Genomic DNA, 10,920 nt, shown 5'->3' with positions numbered 1-10,920 from the left:
GTGCCGCCAGGCATTATATGATGTCATCTGGGCATTTAAAGGGCCCAAATCTGGCAGGGGAGGCAGAAGTCATCTGCTCAGACTCACTGTCCCTCCACCAGTGGTTGTGGTGGCCCTGAAAAGCATAAATAACACCAATCGTGTGCGGACCAGTGATTGAAGGCATAATAAGAGCAGCTGCAGCTTTCAGAGCCCTTGTATGTGTTAAATGCTGTATGCGTCTACCTTTCCGTCCGTCCCTGTGTCATTTAGTCTCCATGGCAGCCTAAGCCCTGCTGTACCTGTTGGAAGTTGAGGAAATGGTTAAGGGACAAAGTCCGCACAGCTCAGGTGAGGCAGCGCTCTGGCTCAGAACCAGGTATTCTGGCTGAGGGTGCTGTTAACTGATGAAGCAGTGATGCTCCCCGCATCCTTCAGTGAGGGGCTCCCTGCATTCCAGCATTGTTAGGTGAGGGGCTCCCGGCATCCTTCGGTGGGGGGCTCTCAGCATTCTTAGGTGAGGGGCTCCCTGAATCCTTCTGTGAGGGGCTCCCTGCAGCCTTCAATGAGGGGCTCCCGGTACCCTTTGGTGGGGGCTACCAGCATTCTTAGGTGAGGGGCTCCCAGCATCCTTTGATGGGGGGCCCCCAGCATTCTTAGGTGAGGAGTTCCCAGCATCCTTAAGTGAAGGGCTCCCTGAATCCTTCAGTGGGGTGCTCTCTGCATCCTTCAGTGGGGTGCTCCCTGCATCCCTAGGTGAGAGGCTAGGGATTTAACCTTTACTTGTTCTTTTTTAAGAATATGTTACTCTTTCCCTTTTTGCATCTTGAGTCTCCCTTCTTTTGTCCCTCTCCACAGCTGTTCTGAGGAGTTGGTTTCTAGTTCACTGTCCACGATGGACATTAAAGAGCCAGCCTTTAGGTCTCTCCCCAGGCCTCTGTGTTGACCAGTGGGTATCAACTTCTGCTGACAACTCTAATTTTTATTTTACCTTCCTTTCTGGCTCCCAGGGATGGCCTTTCCTTTACTATCTTTCTTCAAGTATGACATTTTATCTATTATATCGACATGTCAATGGTCCCTCGGCCCCGTGCTTCATGGAGAGAGTCCCATTTCTTCATCTCCACCATCATGCTTCTGGAAATCCCACCAGCTGGGATTTGAAGCTGATTGTTCCAGACCCATGGTCCTCCTGGTGTACCATGCTGGGCTAGGGAAGTCATGATGGCTGTTAGGTGCCATCAAGTTGACCACAACTCACAGTGACTCTTTGTTCCACAGATGAAGTCCTTACCTGATCACGCCTCACCCACACCGTGTGCACTGTGTGGCTGTCTCTGCTGCGCTGGTCCAGCTCCTCCTGTGCTGACTCTCCCCGTTTCCTCTTACAAGCTGTTCTTAAGAAGTGCCCGTCTACATGCCTTAGGGAGATGCACGAAGCCCCATCATCCTTGCCTCTGAAGAGCAACCTGTGTGGACCTCTTCAGAGACAAATCTGCTTGTCTGTTTGCCTGTCCATGGAATAGTCAGTCCTCATCCATGGTATTATGTAGCATCACACTTAAAAGGAATCATTTGGGAAAAGAGGCTGATGTTAGGAAAGAAATCAGAATGTTAATTTATAATTTGTTACAGTGAAGTGGAATTTACCTAGAAGCCTAAGATGTTCAGGTGAGCAGGATGGTAGCTTCTCACAAAGTCCAGACAGAACCTTGCGGTGCATTTTTAGGACATCGTGATTCATTCCATTTTTTTAAAAAAAGATCTCCATTTTGTTGTTGTTCCTGAAGGTTTATGTAGTAGTTTAGCTTCTCATTCAGCAGTTTCTGCATCACTTGCTCCGTGACTTTGGCTCCATTCGTGACAATGTTTGCATTTTATCGTTGTCTGCCTTCTGCATGTTTTCTTCCCATCAGTCTAGCTCCCTGCCCCCGTCCTGCATCTTTGTGTTAAAGTAATTTTTTCAAAGGAGTACAATTCTTGTACATGATACTTCTGACCTTGAGAGCCAGGTTCACAAACCATTTCATTCTCAGTGGTCTCGGGTTCGTTCCCACCCAAGTCCTGATGAGGGTCCCAGGGCAGTAGTCACAGGGACTCCTCCAGTCTCAGCCAGTACAGTCAGTCTGTCTTTGTTTTGTGTTGGTTTTGGTTTTTAGGAATTTGAGGTTTTGTTTCACATTTCCCTCCCATTCTATCAGGGTTCTTCTGTCTTGGACTGATTAGGACAGCCAGTGGTGGGTGGTGGGCACCATCTACTTCTTCTGCTCTCTGGGTAGATGAGATGTTCATCTGGGCACGTCGCCCTGGAGGTCAGACCTCTCTTTGAGTCTTTGGGTTAGTTCTTCTTGTTGTTGAGAAGGATTGCATGGTATATGAATATGAAAGAATTTATTAATTTGCTAGTTGATGGTTATCTTTACTCTTCCTAGTTCTTGACTGTTAAGAAGAAGTGTCTGTAAAACATACAAGTAAAAATCTTTGTGTGGACTTAGGTTTTTACTTCCTTACATACCTAGGAGGGAGCCCTAGTGGTTTAGTGGTAAGAAATTGCACTGCCAACATAAGGACAGGTGACTGGACTCTTCGAGCTGCTCTGTGGGAGAAAGATGGACAGTTTCTCCCTGTGCAGTTTATAGCCTCCGAAAACCCACTGGGGAGTCAGCTGTGAGCTGGTTCCAACTCAAAAGTACACAACAACAACCACAAATACCCAGGCGTAGGCTTGCTGATTCACATGCTAAGTGTATGTTTAACTTATAAAGAAATTGCCAACGTGCTGGGGTGGCTGTGTCATCTTACAGCCTGCCAGCAAAGTGCAAGGATTTCTCCACATCCTGACAAACAATTTCCTTTTTTCTTTTCTTTTTTAAAATCGCAGCCATTCTAGTGGAGGTGTGCTGTTATCTCACTGTGGTTGTAATTGGCATTTCTCTAGTTACTAATGATGTTGAGTATCTCTCCCTGTGTGTACCTGTGTTACTATATCTTCTTGGGTGAAATGCCTGTTAAAATCCTTTGTCTCTAAGTCGACTTGCCTTTTACTGCATCCCGAGAGCTCTTTATAAGTTCTAGATGCACATCCTCTGATATGTGATGTGTACATACTTTTTTTTAAAAATTTTTTTTTCCTTTTTATTATTTTGTGTGTGTGTACCGTCAAATCAGATCTGACTGGTACAGGAGGAGATTGTCCCTCCTTCCCCGGCAGAGCATCTGGTGAATTCAAACCGTTTGCCTCTGGTATTGTAGTTGCAGCTCCTTGCCACTAGGCCACCAGAGCTCCCCTGTGATGTGTACATACTTTTCCTGAGTCTGTAGCTTGGCTTTGCAGTTTCTTAACTAGCTGCTTTTGAAGCTGAGAGAAAGATGAGTATCCTCTTCCCGTGTGGTTTATGGCCTCAGAAACCCCGTGGAGCGCTAGCTTTGTGTCCGTTCCGGCTCTCCAGCAACACGGCGTGAGAGAGAGAGAAATCTGTCTTGGGGAGCAAACGTTCTCAGTTGTGATGACATTTAGCTCATTCTCTTTCCCCTCTTGCTGCCTGCACGTGTTCCCTGTAGGACCCCTTTGCTCAGCCTGGGCACACGCCCGTCGAGGCTTTCTGGGATGTGTGAAGAGTGGGATCCAGGCTGGGAGGGCTCAGGTCAGACCTTCAGGCGTCGTTTTTCATCCATTTGAGTTTTCCAAGTGGTATCATTCCTTCATTTCCCCCTTTTTTTACTGAGAACAAGAGAAAGGACTTGTGGAAACGGGACTCACAGGGAGGATGTGGAAGAGTGCTGTGACCCTGTGGGGATTGTCATTCATGTTACAAAACAAAATGTGTGTGAACGGTTGAAAGGAAAACCAGTTTGCTGTGCAAACTTGCATTCAAATCACAATTTAAAAAATCAGTAGTAAAGATAGCAGCAGCCACCTCTGTTCCCAGAGTTCTTTCCATGGCTGTTAGTTTCTAGGAGGCAACCAGTCAGGGTTGTTATTGTCCAGTATTTTAAGGCCTAGCGCTCTTGTTTACTTGTATGGAGTTGATGTAACTTTTGTGCTTTTTAATCATCAACAGCCTCTCCCTTTTCTTTTTCTTTCTTTCTTTCTTTTTTTTATGAACTGTATCAATAGAGATACCAGGTTTATCCTGCCCAATGCCAAGAAAATCAACGATGCCAGATGCTGAGTTTCTCTTGCACTGTCCTTTCAGCCTTTTCCTTTTTGAGGCCATAAGCTTGGAGTTGCTCTGCTCTCTGAGGAACAGGCTTCCTTGATGGGGTCTGGGGAAACACCTTCACTTTGGAGGCTCCCTGACCCTACACCATGCGCAGCTGGCCTCCGGGACCTTACATGTCCTGGATGAAGCATTCTGAGTGCAGACACCACAAGTGCTTAGGGTTCTGGAGGCTCAGGGCTGCGCTGTGAGCACTGCTTTCCAGCTGCTCTGCCCAGTTTGAGTCAGGGGTGCCCTTTATCTGTCTGTAGGGTGCAGGTGACCGGCTGCTTCCTCCAGGGTTGTGGGTGTGCTGAACATCACCCCCTCAGGGCCGTGGGTGCAAGGCCTTGACTGGTCCAGGGTCACGTGGAGAAAGAGTTTGATGTGTCGCTGCATTCCTTCTGCAAATGCACGACCCTTTATTAAAATGCTCTCAGTGGCTATTACACAGTGTAAATTTTTAATAAACTCTAATTACTAGCCTGAAAGAAATCGGTTGAGGGAACTCTGTGGTTGGGTTTCAAGGAGAAGTCAGCACGTGGACACACGTGAATTGAGAAGCCCTGGTGACAGACTGGTCAAACGCCCAACTCCTAAAGGAGAGGCTGGGAGTCTGGTCTAACCCAGCGGTGCTGCGGGGGAAAGGCTAGGTGACCAGCTCTCAGACGGATGACCACCTGGGAAACCTGGGAAGCAGTTCTGTCTGACATACAGGCCGCTATCAGTCAGAGTCAACCCCAGACTCTCGCTTAACCACCCTGGATGTCAATGTGTCAGTTACCACCTGAGCTGTCAGGTGTGATGGGGACAGGTTCACCCTGTAGAGGAGATCTTGGCTCATTCTAGAACCACCTCTCAGAGAGATTCTTCATGGCCTTTGTCTTTAATTCTTTAGGTCACAAGTGGAGAGGTATGTGTTCGTATCAGGGTTGGGGAGCAGGAAAGATGGGAAGAGAAGAAGAGGGGACCCTGCTGGTGCACAGGCTGCCTTTTTTGTTTGTTTGAATTGTGCTTTGAATGAAAGTTTACAAAGCAAATTGGTTTTCCATCCACACACATTTTTGTTTTGTCACTTTAATGACATTACCCATGATCACCGTCCTCGGCTCCCTCTGTGACTCTGGCTTCCGTCGGTCCTCCTGCTCTGCCCCTTCCCGTCTCCAAGGCTTTATTCTGGGGCAGCTGCTGCTCTCTGCTCCTGGGGGTCAGCTGTCCTAAGGAGCGAGTGCCTTCCTGGGGTTACTGGTCAACATACAGGCTACTGTTGGGTTGCACATTGAACCACAGGTGAGTTTCTTCAGGGTCTAAGTGTCTGAGGGTTATTACCTTGAGGTTTCACCAATTTTTATTGAAGCTATAGACCTGGGATTTTTAAAAAGAATTTTGTTCCACCTTCCCTCCCCACCATCCACGACCTTCTGCTGTGGTCCTGCTGACTGGTCAGTAGTGGTGGCTGGGCACCAGCTAGTCCTCTGCTCTCAGGTTTAGGAGTTGAGGTTCCCATGGTCCTTTTCTCCTTTGGACCAATTCGTCCAGTACCCCTTTGCTCCCCGTTCTGCTTTGTTCCAGACGGAGAGAGATCAATACGTAGCATATCACAGTCTCTTACGCTGCTCGCCAACGTGGCATGGAGGATGTTGTCTTTGTGGACTTGGATGCCCGTTGACATTGATGTTCCCCAAAACTATGGTCCCGAGGCCCCAAGACCAGCACCTTATTCCCTCAGGGTGTTGGGTCCTGATTAAGATGCTTAGGACCTTGCCCCGTGTTGGCCCTGCTGTATACTTCCATGTACTTACAGCATGTACTAGTGTGAAGGGGGACTCTGGTGGCTTAGTGGTAGAGAGTTGTGCTGCCAACCTCAAAGCACACGGTTCCAATCCACCAGCTGCTCTGCTGGAGAAAGATGGCAGTCTCCTCCTGTGCGATTTATAGTCTCTGAATACCTGCTGGAGGGTCGGCTAGGAGTTGATTCTGACTTGACGGCAGGGAGCACAACTAATACGAATGTAGAAACATCATCCGTCAGCCTGTGTGCGGCCCTGGCTCTGCGCAGGCCCCACCTGGACAGGCTCCCTTTGAAACAGGTTCGCTTTCTCTTGATACCTTGATTCCAAACACAAGCACCTTGCCCGCCCGCCTCCTCCACTCAGGAGCTGCCTTCCTTTCCAGCAGGAGTGCCTCATAGAACAAGCAGAGACAGCAGGGATTCGTACAAAGTGCCCCCGCCTCCTTAATGCCCTTTATTGTAGCCATTCTCACTATGCCAGTCTCTGATCAGAGCCCAGAGCAGCTCTCAGCGGGCGGGCCTCCCCGTGGGGCTTCTGCCAGCTTTCTTCCTACACTGAAGCCCGAGGCCTGGCCGGGTTCGCAGACGCTTTCTCGGGAAAGGGCCCAGAAAGCACAAGTCTACGCGGCTCAGAGTTTTCCTGTGTCGTCACAGACTTTTCGACTCCGTCTGACTCTGTATTTTAGGAGCACTTCCGTACTGAACCTGAAGCCTTCGACCAGCATTCATTGGCTCACGCAGCAATTTGCCAAGTTAGTAGCCAGAACAGAAAGGACAACTGGTGTAACCCCGCTTTCCTGACGCAGTGTGCGAGGAGAGAGCCCTGCAGGCCTGGGGTTGCTCGTCTGTGAAATGGAGATAAGAACAGTCTTTCCTCGCTTGAGCTGCTGTGGGAATTGGCTCAGCTCATGCCGGTCGAGTGTTTTAGCTCTCCTCGGCCGGTTGCAGTGGGTGAGAGATGTGGCCCTGTGTTCCCAGGAAAGCGGACCCGAGCCTTGGAAACCCTCGGGTCAGTTCCTGCCCTGTCAGGGTCACTGGGCATTGGAACAGACTTGACTGCCCTGGGTTTAGTGTTCAGAGAGGCGCTGTACTGATCTCACTCTGTCTAGCCTTTGTTTGGTGGGAAGCGTCTGTCCAACCAATGTGACTATCTAGCTATCTAGGTAAATATACATCTCATGGCAACTAGTGGTCTGGTGGTAAGGAGCTACACTGCCAATCCAAAGGCCCGTGGTTCGAATCCACCAGATGCCCTGTGGAAGAACGAGGGACAGTCTCCTTCTGTCCATTTTATTGTCTCTAAAAACCCACTGGAGGGTATGTTCTGAGTCCATTGGACTCCCTAGTATGTAACAACAATATCACTATTATAAATAATACATTGGCATTCTGATTTCTTTCCTAATATCGGCTCCTTTGTTAGACTCTGTTACTATTGCCCTGACCCACTGCCATTGCACTGAAGTGACCCTTGATTCGTTATTTGCGGTAGTAAATCTTTATAAGAGGAGACTGCTCTTTGTGGACTTGAACTGCCGACCTTTAGATTAGCAACCCAAGCCATCAAGGTTCCTAGAGGCCTGTTACAAAGCCTCCAAAGGCTTAGGTGTTAACGTTACCGTAATGACTCACAACGATTGCTCTTGCTGCCACCGTTCTAGTCAGCAGCCTCTCAGCTTTGTGTCCACTGTGCCGGGGACTGGCCAGTGTCTGTCATCGAGAGGCTGGCAAGATGTCGGCATTCGATGGTTGGCTAGGAGCCCCAGCTGCTTCGTTGGAAAGCATCCTTCGTGACAGTGTGTTTACTCATTTGGGGTTTTCTGAGCGGCCTTTGTGTTCCAGGCTGTGTGCTGGGCTGTGAGAAACTAGCCATGTGTAGAACGCAGGACACCAGTACAGGGCAGTAACATAGCTGACTATCACATGACGTGAGGTCAGCACAGGACGCTGCACCGGGAGGGCCAGAGGAGGCGAGTGGGCCAGGAAAGCCTGCTGAGCGATCCGTCCAGGTTGGGGAGAGGACATGGGCCACAGTGTCTACAGGAGGCCTTAGTGGGGAGGACACCATGGACAGGCTGACAGCTCGCAGAATGGGAGCCGGGGTCTAGCAGGGTGGGCCAGTTCCCACAGGGCTTTATGAGCTCACGATTCCCAGTTGTATCCCTGCCATACAAATGGCACCATGCTGATGGGGACTGTCAAGGGTTTGCTCTTGTCATATGGCTAGTAAGTAGCCGTGGCGTTCATTCCTTCCAGGCTCCCAAGTTCACGAGCTCAGTAACCCAGCAGCCTTGCAGGGCTGATGCTGCCTGTCCTTGGCTGGGTCTGGAGGGATGAGTAAGGCCAAGCAGCAGGTCTGCTTTTACCACAGAGGATTAGAGGACCTACTGGACATCCATGTGGACATCTCTGGTTGGCACTTGAGGGGCTAGAGTTGAAGATGGGTGGGGGTTGATGTCAAGGAGTAGGTGGAGTCATGTGAGCGTATTAGTGCAAACCGAGGGGTGGGCTGGGCTGCTAGAATCTTTCTAACATGATGGCCTTTTTCATGTTGCTCTGAGTCCTTGGGCCAGGAGTGCGTGTTGAATGCCAGGTGGTTGATCACGTGTCAGACAGGTGACATTAAAAGAAGTGTCCAACTTTTCCTTCAGGATTCTTGTGATCCTGAACCCCATGGTTCTGAGAACAGAAGAACTAGATGGTGCCCGGCTACCACTGCTGTCCACTCTGGAAGGCATCACAACACAGGGTCAGAAAGAGTGGGAGATAAATGCACAACCAAACTCCGAGGCACAGAGGTAACCAGTCTTACCGGCTTGATGGAGGTTGACAAAGTCCCCAGGACTGTGGCCTTAGTCACCCTTTGGCCCTGGAACTGAATTCACCCTAATGGCACTACCTGTAGCCAAACAGTAGATCTGTACGGCGAGCAGTAACAGTGGGGGTACACAGTCCTCAGAACAGTCGACCACAAGGTCAGAAAGGGGAGGCTGGAGGGCTGAGTGGACACCAGGACCGCAGAGAGATGGTGAGGGGAGGATACAGGGTGAGTATTGTAATCAGTGTCGTGAAACACAGTGGGTATGAAGGGTCAAAGGGTGTTCAATCCTGGTAAACTTGAAAACTCAGATCACGATAAAAAAGTTAAAAGTAAAACCCCACAAATCTGGAGTCCTTACCACTCTTATCTTGGATGACAGACCCTCGCTGCCTTTCAGGTGAATTCTGAAGGCTTCCACGGGCCAGGCTGCGCAGGTCCAATGGGCAGCCACACCCTCAGGGTGACGTTTCTCACAGCCGTGTGCTCCCTCTCCTGCTGTATGGGTTTGAAGACTACAGTCCAGATTGCGATAGCATGAAGGTGACGGCCTTCTTGGACCTCCCGGGCCGGGATAACCTGCCTCCTCACAGACCTGGGAGAGTATGCTTTCAGCAACAACGTCTCAACCAGTAAGCCCCGAGCTGTCTGGGCAGTCACAGCCTTCCATGGTGTTCAGACATCCGGTGGCCACTTCTCTGTGATGGTTTTGAGGCGACTCAGGTATACAGTGGGCCATCACCAGGGGGCTAGGATGCTGCTTGAAGGGCACCATTCATTGGGTTTTCTGTGATTTTTCTAACCATCTCACTGACTGCCTGGTAAGCCAGGTAGGAAGCAATGAGGAAATGTGCTGGTGTCTAATACTGAGAGATGCTCACTGCGTTCCTCCAACACGTACAGTCCTCACCAAGTGGCATGAGCGTGGCTGAGACACACTGAGAGGCCTCAGGTGAGAACCTGGCTTGCCGTTGTGTTTTGGACGGCTGGTGCCTCAGGGACCTTGGCCTGCCCTCCTGTGCTGTTCTGCCTCTCAGTCCTGGCAGGTCCTAGTCCAGCCTAAAATGACAGCTCTTCCATCCTGCAGGCAGTCTTGACTTGTATTTCAGGAAGAAAGTAGAAACTTAGGCAGCTCTTTCGTTTTATGACCTACACAATCTTACCTGCTTTTTGGTCCCCAGTCCCTGAGGGACACTTGGGTCTCCCCTCGTCCCGCCCCTGTGGCTGCCCTCCTTCCCCACCTGGTACCGCACCTCCAGCAGCTGTGGCTGAACTGTCATCTGTGCCTTCCGTGTCTCTGGGTCCTCACACCTTGCCTTTCACATTCCGAGACTTGTGGGTCTCGTTCTGAGGGTCCCAGGCCTTCCAGCTGCATCCTTCCCTCCCATGTCCCCCGAGCTGCCATCTTCCTGTGAAGACTGGTGACATCACAGATTCTCTTTCCTTTCTTCCTCGTCACTTGCTTTGTGCCATCAGCCCCCTTCCAGCTCATGCTTCACACCACACACAGGTCCAAACCCTTCGCAGGACTGACCCATAGCAAGCTCACTGTGCTGTGGGTGGGAGTCAAACAGAGATACTCTGAATGGTGTTTTTGAATGAACAGTTCAGAATGTCAATGTGGTTCCCTGTCTCTTTCTTTTCTTTCTGGTTCGTGGTTTGTATGTCAGGTATCGAAAGTATTTGTCTTCCTCCAAAGTCACCAAGCTCTCCTCTTACTTATCTTTGGTTCCCTCACAGTTGGGACCATAATGCACCTGGGATCACACTGTGGCTAGCATGAGCTGTGAGGTAGGGATCAGGTTTTGCTTTCTTTGTATGCTGTCCAAGGAGCTGTAGGGATGTAGTGTGTTGTGTGCTATGGTGTGTTAACGGATGGATCAAAGGTTTAAATCCACCACTAACTTGTGGCTGCTGTTCTGTGACACTGATGTGTCAAATGTGAGAATGGTTACCCACGGTGGACAGTGTTTGGTGGAGCTCCCCTATTAAAACAAGCTTGGAAGCAGGAGTGCCACCCACTTCCGTAATAGCTTGCCTCCGGAAACCCTATGAACCTGAAGAAAGGAGGAAAGTCACACAAGTGTTGAGGACTTTTTTTCATAGGGTTGCTATGAGTTGCCTATGACTCA

At 49.9% G+C, this 10,920-nt stretch overlaps 1 pseudogene; it reads left to right on the top strand.

Moving 5' to 3' along the window:
* Positions 1–1,642: 1,642 nt before the first annotated feature.
* Positions 1,643–10,920, top strand: part of LOC102857068 — a 39,451-nt pseudogene continuing 30,173 nt past the window's right edge.

The sequence above is a fragment of the Elephantulus edwardii genome, unplaced genomic scaffold (assembly GCF_000299155.1).
Source record: "Elephantulus edwardii isolate Elephantulus edwardi_28Jun2011 unplaced genomic scaffold, EleEdw1.0 scaffold00193, whole genome shotgun sequence".
NCBI lineage: Eukaryota > Metazoa > Chordata > Mammalia > Macroscelidea > Macroscelididae > Elephantulus > Elephantulus edwardii.
Note: the sequence above shows the minus strand (reverse complement) of the source record. Positions and strands in the feature narration are given on the sequence as shown.